This window comes from Lutra lutra, chromosome 3, assembly GCF_902655055.1.
Source record: "Lutra lutra chromosome 3, mLutLut1.2, whole genome shotgun sequence".
Taxonomy (NCBI): domain Eukaryota; kingdom Metazoa; phylum Chordata; class Mammalia; order Carnivora; family Mustelidae; genus Lutra; species Lutra lutra.
The window spans coordinates 167,728,992-167,744,112 of NC_062280.1; the positions used below are offsets into that span (position 1 = coordinate 167,728,992).

Genomic DNA, 15,121 nt, shown 5'->3' on the forward strand with positions numbered 1-15,121 from the left:
AGATAAAAATATTAAAAGAAAAAATAAAAAGAATTGAACAGTATAAACACATATCTTAATTCTTAACAAAATATTAGAAAATCAAATATAGCTATATATAACTAGATAATGCACCAAGAACAAGTAAGACTGTTACAAGTAATGAGAGTCTGGCACAACATTAATCAAGCCACACAATTAATTCACCATACCAACAGACTAAAACAGAAAATCTTATCATCTCAATAAATATAAAATAGCCAAAAACTTATGAAAGTACTTAGAACTAAATTTAAGAGAAAACAACCATTACAAGTAAAATACTAAGATCTTTTTGAACCATAAAAAACTATATAAACAGAAAGACATCCACATTCTTGAATGGGGATGACACACTGAACTAAAAATATTAAAATGTTAATTGTCCCCAGAGTATATACAACATAATGCAATTCCCATTAGAATCACAACAGGGTTTTTGTGTATTTCTTTGTCCAGGGGAGTTGGGACAATAGATGACATATTCCTTAGATTTGGACTTTACTACTTTAAAAGGAAAAAAAAATCTGATACTATCACAGGATAGCTGAGAACATAATACAACTGCAGAATTTATATTTACTGGTAAAAGAATACATTACTTTAAAAATGGTGCTAATATGCATCTGAAAATAAAAGTGGATCCCTCGGGGCGCCTGGGTGGCTCAGTGGGTTAAGCCGCTGCCTTCGGCTCAGGTCATGATCTCGGAGTCCTGGGATCGAGTCCCGCATCGGGCTCTCTGCTCAGCAGGGAGCCTGCTTCCTCCTGTCTCTCTGCCTGCCTCTCTGCCTGCTTGTGATCTCTCTCTGTCAAATAAATAAATAAAATCTTAAAAAAAAAAAAAAAGTGGATCCCTCTTCTATAACACATATAACTAAAAATTACAAATTTACTAAAGATAAGATCAAAGTGGAAGGGAAAAATTCAGTTTAAGTGTAGATTACATATCTGTTTTGTCAATGGAGAAAACATTAAAAAAGTTAAGTAGGACAGAACGAACTGATTATATAAAAATTAAAAATGTTATACATTAAAAGATACCTCTTGGACAAACAAAAGACCAGGGTTTGTTTTTTTTTTTTAAGATTTTACTTATTCATGTCAGAGAGAGAGAAAGAGCCCAAGTAAGGAGAGTAGCAAGCAGAGCAGGCAGAGGTAGAAGCAGGCTCCCCCTAACCTCCCTTCCCCACTCCCCCGACACCCAAGCGAGGAGCCCTATTCAGGACTCCATCCGAGGACCCAGGGATCATTACCTGAGCGCAAGGCAGACACTTAACTAACTGAGCCACCAGGCACCCCAAAAGGTCAGTTTTTGACAAAAGTCTTTGCAATCCAGATATCAAATGGTTAATAGCTATAATATATAAAGAACTCCCACAAAAGGATAACAACCAAGTAGAAAAATGAGCAGAGTATGAAAGGGCAATTTTTAGAAGAACAATTCTAATGTACCTACAAATATAGAAAAAGATGTTCAATGTCACCAGCAGTCAGGAAATACTAATTTAAAGTAACTGTGAGATACTACTGCACAACTATCAGACTGGGAAAGTGTCAACTTTTCCTAATGGAGTTTCAAGTTAAGGATCTTGCCTGCATTACTGGTAAAAAGAACTGCTACAGCCTTCTTCAAAGCAACGTGGCACCGTTTTGAAGCAGTACATAACCCCACCCTGGGAATCTATCCCATTAGTCTGTCAGAGTGTAGATATAAAGGATTTCTCTATTGTTTCTATATTGTTACTAGTAGAAATTATTCTATATTGTTATTAGTTTCTATAGTGTAATTAATGGAAAAACTAGAAACAAAAGTATTGCCCATCAATACATTAATGGTTCAGGAGACTATGAAATAACGGTACTTGGGAATATCAGGCAATATTTTGTTTTCACTTTTGGGTTTTTTTTTTTTTTAAATGGAGTAGAGATACAGCAGTTGAGTGCAAGTATTTCCCTTAAGCAGTACTGAACCAAAAAACAAATTTGACAATAGTCTCCAAAATATAATCCCATTTTTATAATCAGTGATCAAAAAACTTTGTGCAAATGTGTTTATGATGCTTAGGATATGGAGAAAAATGTAAAAGGACACATAGTTCTGATGACATGGGTTACGGGGGAATGGAATGTTATCGCTGGCTACAAGATGTAGGGGAGAAGTAGGGGAAAAAAAGGAAAAAATAAAGTTTAAAGTCTTAGCACACATACTTACTTTTATCAGAGAGATATATTTGTAAACACTGCTCAAGGAGTTTAGGCGAAACACTTCTTGCCTACAGATCTTAAGTTGTCCTTTGAAAACCTTAGTCATAAAAGTAATAATAGTAATTATAAATTCATTTAAATAATAGCGCGCTTTGAGTTGGTTATAAGCATTAAATGAGATAATGCCTTTTAAGTGTACCATACACATTTTCAGTACAGCAAGCACAAAATATACCTTTTTTGAAAGGAAAAAGAAACCTAAAACAATCACATGCTTAAATGGAAAAGATTTTCTGATAAGATGAAAAGTACTCAAAAGAAACTAAAACATGTATCTAAAAATATCTAGGTATTATTTTTAGGCACACTAAGGATCTACATGAAAATAAAATAAACTGAAATATAGTACAGTATGGCCCTCCCTCTGGGTGTAGCTTCGTTGCTTCCTCCTGATCTGCACATACTTAGGACAGAGAGTACCTTTGTACTTTCAGCACCTAGCACAAGCCTTGGTACATGGTAAGTGATGAACCGTCTCCTCATTTTCTTCAGAGTAGAGATGCCTCTATTTGCACAATTTCTTCTAAAATCTGAGCCATTGCATATGTTTTTTTTTTTTATACCCCTTTAAAGTACATTTTGGAAGGGGATAGAATTTGTCCAATAATATTCACTGACTATCTCACATGAGCTAGATGCTAGACACAGGCACCTCTTTTTTGCAAAGTAGACTTTCAAAATCTAAGACTATATGAAACTTAGGAAGACAGCAGTGGAATGAAATGGAAAAAATTATGTTACTGGTGTTGGTAATCAAGGTTCTAGTTTCGGCTTGGCCACCTTCTAGTTATTTTATCTTCATATGACTTTAATATCCTCGCGAATAAAATAGTGACATGTGTCCTGTCTACCTTATAGGATTGTCAGGATGAAACTAAAACCACCCTGTAAACCACCAAGCATTAACCAAATTTCTTTTTGTTAGCCCACACTTCCCAAGTATTCTGCAGTGTCTTAATTACCGAGCTATTTATAAATGAAAACAACTGCTTCAGCCTAGAGCCTTGGTATGATCCCAATATACTCAATAGAGAGCTCAGTACACAACAGGAATTCTATCACTGCCCTTTATAGACTCATTAAGAGTGGATTTCTTTCTTGTTATACATTGTCTCAAAATGAAATGTTGTGTGTTTCCTTAAGTGTTCCGTAGTTACACCTAAATCAGAAAGCTAATGCACTTTCCAGAGGGTGTCACTCTGAACAACCAACCACTTTAATGTAGTTTCTTCCTAAATATCCCTTCAAGACACACCTCTGATAAATTACAACTGACTCTGACCTGTAAAACCAAAAACTTGGTTTTCAAGTTTTTCCTTCTGTTGTTCTTAAGTTAGAAAAAAAAAAAATCTTACTCTCATATTCAAGGTTTTTGGTCAAAGGTAAAATTCTCATCATTTATAAATAAATTATCATACATCAAATCTTCAGCGATAGGAAAAAATTTCACTAGACAGCTTCACAGAAGGGGTATTTTTAAAATTTTATTAACCAATCATCATCACACACACACACACACATATATATGGTTTTTTTTGTTTCGTTTTGTTTTGTTTTGCCCAAATAAACCTTCTCTAAACTCATTATAATACTGCATGCCCTCCTAGCCAAGAACTTCCCAGGATTTACTTTTGGGAATCACAATTTTCTGGTGATAAGGCAAATGATAAAACACCATAAAGCCATCAGCTCTAAAAGATAAAAGAAAAGGAGGTGTGAAATCACCACAGTAGCCAAAATAGGATTTTAATTTGCTTTCTTATTCTTGTAGGTTTGCTTTTTTCTTTTCTATAGAAAGTAAATGTTTCCCACAAAGAATTGTTGCCATATCCATGAAAAACCTGAAACTCTTGATTTCCCAGATAAAGGGCATTTTTTCCTATGCATTTCGTTTATGTAACTTACAGCCCTTGGTCCATTTATCAAAAATTGCTTTATTATAATTTTCTACATTAAGTCTTACCTCCTCTCCTTGATTTCAGTTCAGTAATGATGATGTCCTACCCATTTTTATACAGGATTCCATATACATGATAGGAGCTGAATATATATATACATATATATATATATATGTATATATGTCAAAAGAGGTAAGGCATTTTTTAGAGAGATTATGTTTTTTCTTACTTTTATGACACCTCTGACTATAACAGCCTTATCAAATGGCACAATGCATATATTGGCTAGAAATTACTGGTCGACTACTGTCACTTGGAAACATCCAGTAGCTGTTGCCTTCTAAAATAATTTTTTGGATGAGGTCTCATAATTTGTTTCAGTACACAGATCACCCATCACAGAACTGGCTTCTGTATTAAAGTAAATATTCTAGTAAATGTATTCTACTAAGTGTAGGATATCAATATAATCTACAAATAAAATAACAGCCTCTTAACACAATATTTATATAATATTCCCCTTTTTTGCTCGATTCTACAACAAGTTTAACTCTGGAATAGCATACTTTTTTTTTTTTTTTTTAATTTTATTTATTTATTTGTCAGAGAGAGAGAGAGAGAGAGCAAGCACAGGCAGACAGAGTGGCAGGCAGAGGCAGAGGGAGAAGCAGGCTCCCCACAGAACAAGGAGCCTGATGTGGGACTCGATCCCAGGACGCTGGGATCATGACCTGAGCCGAAGGCAGCGGCTTAACCAACTGAGCCACCCAGGCGTCCCTGGAATAGCATACTTAACGCTAAAGGGAGAGCAGAGAAACACAGGGAGGAAAGAGTAACACAAAGGCTTTCCAGCATTCAAATCTTCACTCTGGCGCTAGTTGGCTATTGACCACGATCGCACCAATTTGGTGAAAATCAGTTCCTACATCTATAAAATAGAAACCATAATACCATATATAGGTACTCAAAGAATATTAAATAGAGTAATCTCATGTTTTTCAATATATAATGCACTCCTGGAAACTTACACAAAATCCAAGTAAGCGTAAGTCAAAGGACCAGACTTATGTTTTAAAGGAGATCCACTCCCAGAGACAAAAGAAAAATTACAAACTCTATAGTTACATGTAATCTATTAAGTTCCGTACTAAAAACAGATGTATAGCATTCTGTATATTCCATAATCTTGTTTTTCACAATTTATCAGATTAACTCCATTAAGCACCTCCAAAGAGTCACTTTTCAACACACCTAATGATTTCTCTGTTTCTACTGTGTATCAAGATGATAAACCCTGTTTCTTATAAGTAGAAGCAGCACTTTCATTTTCTGTCTTTTCCCATTTATTTTGTTAATGAGAAGCAAAAGTAGTACAATTTTCAAATAATCTTTAAAATTATTGTCAAGGGCGCCTGGGTGGCTCAGTGGGTTGAGCCACTGCCTTCGGCTCGGGTCATGATCTCCGGGTCCTGGGATCGAGTCCCACATGGGGCTCTCTGCTCAGCGGGGAGCCTGCTTCCCTCTCTCTCTCTCCGCCTGCCTCTCTGTCTACTTGTGATCTCTCTCTGTCAAATAAATAAATAAATAAATAAATCTTTAAAAAAAAAATAAAATTATTGTCAAAAGTAGCAAAGTCACGGGGCGGGGGCGGGGGTGGGGGGAAAGGAACTCTTACTTGGCAGTGAGCACCAACACACAATAGCTTTAAAAAAACACCATCCGTGAACTGAGGTCCCTAAGTCAAGATCCAGTGTATAAAAGGTATTCTAGGGGTCTCCACACATACTATAGTATAAGCATAGTATATTCATAGTATAAATTATTTGGAAGTCAACCTACACATACCTGTATACTAAAGAATACATACTAAATAAGCCAACACATGAGAAACATGGTGCCTAACTTCTGCACAAGAAAGAACAGCTACTTTATTTTGTTGCTACCCTTCATTCCAAATGGATTACTTTATAATCCAATGATTCTAAACTGTCTGCTTTTTTTTTTTTTTTTTTTTTAAGATTTTATTTATTTATTTATTTGACAGAGAGAGATCACAAGCAGGCAGAGAGGCAGGCAGAGAGAGAGGAGGAAGCAGGCTCCCTGCCGAGCAGAGAGCCCGATGCGGGCCTCGATCCCAGGACCCTGAGATCATGACCTGAGCCGAAGGCAGCGGCTTAACCCACTGAGCCACCCAGGCGCCCTAAACTGTCTGCTTTTAATAGAAATCTCTTATAATCCAGCAATCACATCACCAGGTAATACAAGAACACTAATTCAAAGGGATACATGCCCCCTGGTGTAGCAGCATTATGTACAATAGCCAAGATACGGAAACAGCCCAAATGTCCACGGATATACGAGTAGAGGCCGCAAATACACAATGGAATATTACTCAGCAAAAAAAAAAAAAAAAAAAAAAAGAATAAGATGTTGCCATTTGCAACAAGATGGATGGAGTTACTGAGTATAATGCCAAGTGAAGTCAGTCAGAGAAAGACAGATACCTTATGATTTCACTCATATGTGGAATTTAAGAAACAAACGTGCAAAGGGAAAAAAAGAGAGACACATCAAGAAACAGACTTAATTATAGAAAACAAACTGATGGTTACCAGAAGGGAAGTGGGTGGGGGGTTGTGTTAAATAGGTGATGGGGATTAAGGAGTGCACCTGTCGTGATGAGCACCAAGTAATGTATGGAAATGCTGAATCACTGTATTTCACACCTAAAACTAACATAACACTGTATGTTAACTAACTGAAATTAAAAACTTACAAAAAGAGAGGCACCAATACCCTGGAACAAACTAACATTTATAGAGCACTAAATGTGAACAAGGTACATATACTAGATGTTTTATGGACATCACCACAATTTTAGTCCTCAAACACATCTACAAAGCTGACATTACTTGTTCTTGATTTTTACTTATCAGTGGGTTAACGGAGACTTGGAGAATTAACTTGCCCTGTTAGACAGCCAAAACCTGAGTAGTCTGAGGTTTCAAATCCAGCGTTGTTCTACTCCACTACAAAGCTTCATTTTGCAAAAATAAAATTTAAAAAAATCAAGAAAATATTGTGAATTGTGGAATGGCTAAGAGAGTTGAATATACACAGCTAGAAAACATGTAGGTAGGAAATCTCCATGACACTGCCCTTTAGCTACTGAAGGGTTAGTGTGGGACTGCACTCCTTCCTTTGTTCTTTCCAGGAGTATTTTAGCCCTAGCCCTGTACGATCAGTCACAATGGTTAAGCACTGGGTGAGAAGCCGGGACAGTAACTTTGAGGAGGATACATTTCCTGCTCTCAAGGGGCTTACTACTGGGAGTAGGCAAGGCAAAGCAACAAGCAGATGGAACAGCATGTACTCCAGGGCCACAGAATACGGACTAGAACCCTGCATGTTCTCAAAGCAAGGGATGGTAAAGAGAGTCCCACAGAAAGTGATGTTTACAGTAACAGCTGTAACATGAACAGGAGTTAGGGTGTTTGTGCCACATGGAAAGAGCCTGAAATGAGTTATATCGATGAGCTAGTTTGAGTGTTTCTGTGCTCTTGCAAGAATAGTGTTTACACAGTGTGAAACATACTTTGTTTCTTAACTGAAGAAAATGTAGCTGGGAAGAAATTATGTAAATTAATATTGTTCTTAATTTTCTCAAATGTATGTGTGTAAAGAAATGTGCGTGGCAGAAAAAGGTGTGCCTATAAAATGTGTTCAACAGATTTTCAAATATCCATGCAATATCTCCATCATTTACCTCTCTTTACTGTGCATGTATTGTGTTACAATGTTTTGAGTCTAACAAAGACATGTTAAGCCATAAATCAGACATATCTTAATCAACAGAATCTTGGCTTAACTAGGAATTTGCAGTTCAATAGACTGTTCTAAATCATAGTACAACAGCACGAATGTAATGATTCTATTAAAAAAAAATTAAAGGGATTTTTAATGACCAGTTGATAGAAGTTTCAGTTGACTCACTGAAGAAATAGCCTGGAGGTTTACAATCCCTAAATAATCACTGTTGATCTTTATTTTCTGTTTTCTGTAAAATGATCATGGGAACTGTATTTTCATGGACCTTCTTCAGAAAACCTCAGATACTTCACCTGCATTATATAAATGTTAAAAGTCAGTAACTTTCATACCAGCTAGAGAAACTTTTTAAGAATGACTTTCTCAAGGTCACAGAGCAAATCTCTGGTGAGACAGGAATGGAATTCATGACCTTTGACTGCCAGAAGTTTTCTACCCACACTCGGAAATTCCTTCTCCATAAGTGTAATTTATATGCTCACTTTGAGAGGCTGGAAAGTTCATCCCTTGTAGGGATGTGGGGGATGGAGAGGGAGTGGTTTCCCTGTCCAATCAGTTGCCACACCAGTACTTTCTAGTTTTACAAAGGGATTTGTACCCACATTATCTCTTTTCACCCTCACCACAACCCTGTAAAATGCACATTATTTTTCCCATTTTCTAGACTCGGAGAGGTTATGAAACGTGACCAAGGTCATTCACAGTTAGAAGGCAAGAGCCCCTAGTTCAAACTGTAGTATCTCTGCCCCTTAAATCCGTCCAGACAACAGGATATATACTCTTAGCAGATACCTGATTGGGAAATGAATAAACATTTTCTTTAGAGTTATTTATTTCATTTTTTACAATCCTTCCTCTTGGTTGTCACTTAGTTTTGCTGGTTTGTTTTCTTTGGGAAAGGGCTGTTTTCATGCTGTAAGTTTGCTTGCTAAAATCAAAAAAAAAAACAAAACAAGTGAGAATAATATTACTAAACACAGGATTTGAGAAAACAAACTGTGTGCTTTCCCTCTTTACTCAATGATCTCCGTGATCTCACGGAGCCTAAGGCTGTTTTTACTATAATTCTTGGTCTTAGTGTATGTGGCATGGGGGTATATATACCAACATAGAAAGACAATATAAAAATTCGCCATCAGGGCACCTGGGTGGCTCAGTGGGTTAAAGCCTCTGCCTTCAGCTCAGGTCATGATCCCAGGGTCCTGGGATCAAGCCCCGCATTGGGCTCTCTGCTCAGCGGGGAGCCTGCTGTCTCCTCTCTCTCTCTGCCTGCCTCTCTGCCTACTTATAATCTCTGTCAAATAAATAAATAAAATATTTTAAAAAAAATTTGCAATCATAAATATAAATACTGTGTATGTATACACACAGGTACATACATAAAATAGCAAACACACACACACACACACACACACACGTATATAACTACACATATACATCATGACAGGAATTATTCTGAAAACCCCTAAGTGTGGTGAATGTAGCAATGGGAACACAATTCCTGGCTGTCTTGGCCAGTCTGCCGTAATAGGGGCGGCCTCTGTTACTCTGATGGGACTGGGAAAACTGTCCCAGAGCTCTGCAACTGGTTCTCGCCTTCCACACACGAGGGCAGTGCGGGAAGAGCTTTCTACTATACCATCTGTACCTAAAAAGCGATACTGTTTGGACCGGTCCAGTTATGCTAATATCAAAAAACATAAACAATAGAATTAGCCACAGAAGAGAAGGAGGACTTTAAGTTGAAAAAAAAGACAGGAAGAAAGGCCATACCAGAGCAGAGTGTTTTGGGTGAATATCCTGCAATTTACTGCCAGACCAAAACAAATTTTTATGGAGCAACAGGACTACTCAAGTAGCCACTTTTATGACAATAAACACCCAAAGCCGAAAAATCCTTTTGTAACATAATTACTGAGAATATATAGAGAAAGCAACCATTTAATCCGCAGCATGTGTTCTCCACCACAAGAACTCAAAAGCTGACATCAGATGGGGTGTGGCCGGTCTAGGCCCTGGAAATGAATTCTGGTCTGTTGAAGTCAAACAGTTCCCTGGACCGGTCTGGGATCTAGAAACACAGCAGATCTCACGGAGCCTAAGGCTGTTGACCTCCTGGGCACAGGGCAAGGCCCATCTGTTTACCAGCATTTTGATTTTGGGAGCTGTGGTTGTGGTGGATGAGTTAAGCCTGTGGTTTATAGGGTGTTGCCAGTGATTTAATGTTAATATTTTTCCCCTTACATTTTGTACATACTTAAGATTGAAAGCTGTGCGTAATTTGTAGGCTGAAAAATAAATAAAAAGAAAAACTTCACACAGAAACGGACAACAGGCAAAAATACATATATTTCTACTCTACTGGCATACAGTATTTTCAAAATGTAAATGATAAAGGTAAGCAACTGCAACCTATTTTAGGAGTTACTTATAAAAATGAAAGTTGTTTTCAACAAAGAATAAGATAATCATGGGTGTCGATTCTAAATAAATCAGTGTGGGGGTTTTTTAGCTCCTGTTCATTAATCAACATGGAAGCAGGAGTAGGGAGACTTTCTTATCCAAAAAAAGAGCAACTTTAAGAATGAGTCTGTGCCTCTAGTATTGTAGAATACAACTATGTTGCATTAATCCATAAATCACTGAGTTGCATTTATGAAGTTAACACTCTAAGAAGATAGTTTCTCCTATATACAAAGAAAACCTTTAGCACACCCAATTTAATGGGATTGTACCAATGAAATTCACATAAATATGAAATTCCACACTTTCCATCTCATGCGATGGTAAAAACGTCCCGGGCCTTTATATGTTCAACTATTTAACAATATCACCTCACTGGTAAGGTTACTCAATAGTCTAGATTAACCAATACTGGCTGCAGTTCAAGATGCCCTCAGTGTAGGCCTAAAGGCCTAAGCACTTGTGTCCTCTTTGCAGAAAGGAAAAACAAGCAAAAACAAAAACAAAAAACCACACAAAAAAAACCCACCTATGTTTAAGACCAAATTATTTCATTAAGCTGTTAACAGCCTGCTTCATGATATAACATTTAAAACTCAGTCTGTTAAAGTGCTTGTTTACTTTTCACAGGAGGTGGGGAAGTATATATATATATATATATATATATATATATATATATATATTTTTTTTTTTTTTTTTTTTAAATGACCAGAATACTATTGCTATTATATGCCTGATGCACACTCTTCGGAATGAATGAAAGTCAAGCATCCTGATTTGTTTTTCCCTTGGCCTGGGGAGAGTGAGCCCACGAGTGTTTGCAGTCCCTTCCCTTTCTGTACACACATAGGCTGCAGCTGTAGTAAACAAGCACCAGCCAAGAGTTGCTAAGGTCAAGGTCTCAAATGCTACAGCAGGACCAGTTTTCTCCCAAAGGACATTCGGTTACTGAAAAAGAACTTTCTGGAGAAAAAAAAAAATATTAAGGGCTCACCGGCACAACAATTTTCATTCAGTAAATAGTAAGACAAAGCATTCCAAAATAAAGTTTATCTGAATGAAGTTTCTTTCAAATAGGCATTACCAAATAACAAATCAACTGAAGCAACTCAAAAATAAACAGAAATCCCTCAAGAATGACAAGCCTGACAGAACTGTATTCATTACAGTTTTATTTCATAAACTATAAGTCCCAAATTTTACCAGCCTTCGTGTATTTCATAATAGTTATGAATTACAAGGCAGAATTAAACCTCTCTCCAAAATACATGACAAACGTCGCCCTATACCTCTATGCTCTAACTGCTCTCTCCCCAACCCAAAGCAGCTTACCAGACTCAAGCTAGTCTTCGACCAGCAAGAGATACAACTTATGCAACTGAAATGTTTGTCCTTCAACATCCCATGTCCACTGAGCTTCCACAGTTAAACATTTTCTAGCCTGGAAGTATACCCCTTTATCACAACCAATTTTTATGTGGTTCTAAACAAATGTAAACAACATGGGAATGAGGTCTACAAACAGCACAGCCCGGCTCCTGGGGGGGGGGGGGTGTCGCTGTTTTTATTAAATGCCAATTCCAAAGAGCATTTCTTAGATGATGGAATACACCCACTCTTCGAAGTGACCACTCCTATTCCCATCACGAGCTGCGCCCTGTTAAAAGCCACCAAATTTATTTCAAAGCATTTACTTATCCAAACAACTCTATCCTCCAGTAAGAAAAGGGCCTGCAGGCGTCTTCGTGGATTTGCAGAATGACGTTATTTGATTGACAGATGTCTACTGAAGCCACTGGATGCACTTGCAGTAAATGTAAATAGAGCTGCTCACCTCCCCAGTGTTACTGAGAAACAGAATATTAAAGCTGATTTAAAATAAAATACCCGAGTGCTCGGCGGAGAATTCTATTAGCCAGTGGAATTGCTTAAAACAATCCATACAGAACGATACTTAAAATCTGTACGGTTAAATTAGAGAGCTGACAATATTAACCATACAAACTGTTTATCCAGATTACACATTCCGTTGTACTAATACTCTTTAACTCAACACAGTCAGTTTTTATCAGCTGAATTAAGGGTATTACTATTAAAGTATGCAAAACTCGAAGCGCAGGGTGAAGGGGGTTGGGAAGCTGCAGGGCATATAACAAAGGAATTGGTACTTTTTCCAAGCGTTTGCCTCAAATGCACTTCGAAACAGAACTGTTGAGTGCACCCCACCCTTTTCCCCAAAGATAAAAGTTTTCAAAGTTCTAATAGGCAGTTCTCTACCCAACAAAAGCAGGATTGATTCTCCCCGTAGGGGAGCATCTAACACGAACACCAACTAATGTCGCGGAGGTCAAGTCCCAGTCCTGGGAGCGAGCTTCTAAGGCAAGAAGTGGCTCCCAGGCCGTCTCCGCGGGCTTCCCGGCTCGCGTGGACGTGCAAAGTTGCCCCTTGTCAACTCCGGCCGGCTCCCCCGTAATTGAAAATAACAGCCACGGGCCAGCCCCTGGCTACTTCCATGGACCAGGCACCGTAGCAAGTGACAGTTACACATCATTACGACCAGAGACAATAATGAATGTAGCACCAGGACCACTATTCATGCCAGCAGTGTCATCTCCGCCTTAACCCTTTCCCCTCCACTCTCTCCGGTGCACACCCACAGCCCACACAGCCCCGGTGCGGCGGCTATTCTCCGAACTCGCTCTATTCCTGGGGGCAAACTACTTCCACAACACCCCTCCTCAATTCAGCCCTGGTGTTTTATTTCTCATCCTTGGCAACTGTCAGCCAAACACTGCTACCAACAATTCCACTAGGGGTAGAAAAACATTTGCTTAATTCATGGTACTTGATAAGTTTAAAAAAAAAAAATTGGGGGGTGGGGGGGAGAAACGTCCTTCTTTCTTCTCCACATATCCGACCGACGCTACTTGCTCTGCAATAGCATCGCCCTCCCTCGGCCCCCTCCCGCTTCCCAACACTTTCCCCCTTTAAGAACATAGACCAACCAAAATGATTTAACTTGAGCAGATGACAGAAGGAAAATAAAACATGTTAAGAGAATACGGTCTGATTTGGGATGGCAAAAAAAAAAAAAAAAAAAAGGAGGGGGTTGTTTATTTTGATAAGAAACGGAATCGGCACAGACCTGAACAGAAGCTGCAGAGCAGGAGAAATTGTTTTCTTTCCCTCACACAGAGTCCCCCTCTCTCTCCCTTTCTCTCTCTCGCACACACACGCGCACGCACACACTCACTCTCGCACACACACGGCGTCACCCGCGCACACTCACACGCACACTCGCACACGCACAGGCAGAGCCTCTCAGCTGCTCTCTGCAGTTCTCAGGAAATGAATGGGGGGCAACCCAGGGAACTGTTGTACTTGCAAATGACTTACCCGGATCACATGATGCGCTAAATGTAGGGTGGGCCGGTGGGTGGAGGCTGCCGAGACGCGAGCCCCGGTCTAGCGTGGGGAGCCTCGCCAGGCCCGCATCGAATTACCCCGGGGCCCAGCCGAGGGGGTTGCAAGACGCGGCTTCTCCTCCCTTGCAGCCCGCAGCTCAGGAAACCGGAGAGGCGCAGGGGGTGGGGTGGGGTGGGGTGAGGTGAGGTGGGGGGGTGAAAACACCAAACCCCCAAACAAAAGAGCTCCGGGTCCTCCTCCCCAGAAACAAAGCCCCGCCGCTGCGGGCGAGCCCCGGGGTGGGGCCGAGGGCGGGGGCGGCGGCGGGGAGGGGCTCGCTCAGCAGGCGCTAAGTCGCTTTATTGCCATAAAATGGGGCCCCCGAGCCGCTCCGCCCGAGGATTAGGAGGCGGGCTCAGAGTGTGATGGTTGAAATCCCCTGTGGGAAACTAACCCCTCCCTGCTCGCAGAGGTAGAAGGCAACACCCACTGCCCGGCCCTCGCCTCGCCGCCCGGGCCGCCGGGCTGGGGGGTGGGTCCGCGGAGCCTCCACCCCGCCCCACCCCGCCCCACCCCTGCCCCCGCCCCCCGGCCTCCGGCCTCGGCCGAGCTTCCCTTTCACCTGCACCACCTTGCTGCGGCACCCAAAATAACCTACACATGGCCAACGGAGCTTTGGGAGCCGCCGGCCGAGGGGGGCCCGCGGGGCCTCGCGGCGGGTGGAGCCCCCGGATTGCAACTCGCCAGGCGAGGACTCGCGCTGAGCCGCGAGAAAGTCCCCTCTTTTGTGTCAGAGCGCGCAAGGCAGCCTTAGGAAGAGAATTCGGAGGCAAACCGAGCGCGGAGCCCACTCGGCCCCCCGCCCCCTCCCCGCTCCGGCCCGGGTGGGGGCGTGCAGGGAGGGGGCCGGGCGCCCGAGCCGTCCCCGCGGCTCACCCGCCAGCTAACTTGGAAAGGTGTGGGCGGAGCCGGCTCCAGCGGCCGGCCGAGGCTGCGGGCGCGGCGGCGCGGCGGCTCCGGGGGACCGCCCCCGGGCTCCGGGCATCGCCCGGGTCGGGCAACAATGGGGTCCGGGCAGGGGCAGTCCGGGCGGGCGGTGCCCTGGATGCTGGGGTGCGCGCGGGGGTGGGGTGGGAGGAGGGCTGGGCGAGGAAGGAAGCGGGATCATTGTTTGGGTTCGGGAGCGGCGCACGTTGCGGACGAAACGGGGGTGTCCTCCCTGCCGGTGCTTCACCTTGGGATG

The 15,121-nt window shown here is 41.2% G+C and overlaps 1 protein-coding gene across 5 annotated transcripts in view; it reads right to left on the reverse strand.

The window, feature by feature from the left end:
* The window catches only part of KLF12 (KLF transcription factor 12), a 431,680-nt gene extending 417,225 nt beyond the window's left edge, over positions 1 to 14,455 (reverse strand). The window contains exons 1-2 of one of the 5 annotated variants that reach the window (XM_047720130.1): positions 13,870 to 14,452; positions 12,168 to 12,320 (exon numbers count right to left, since the gene is read on the reverse strand). The gene's annotated coding sequence lies outside the window, so the exon portion shown is untranslated. Of the gene's footprint in view, positions 1 to 12,167; positions 12,321 to 13,618; positions 13,812 to 13,869 lie in introns of those variants that run through there. The other 4 variants (XM_047720132.1, XM_047720133.1, XM_047720128.1 and 1 more) reach the window with 4 other exon arrangements.
* Positions 14,456 to 15,121: the final 666 nt, after the last annotated feature.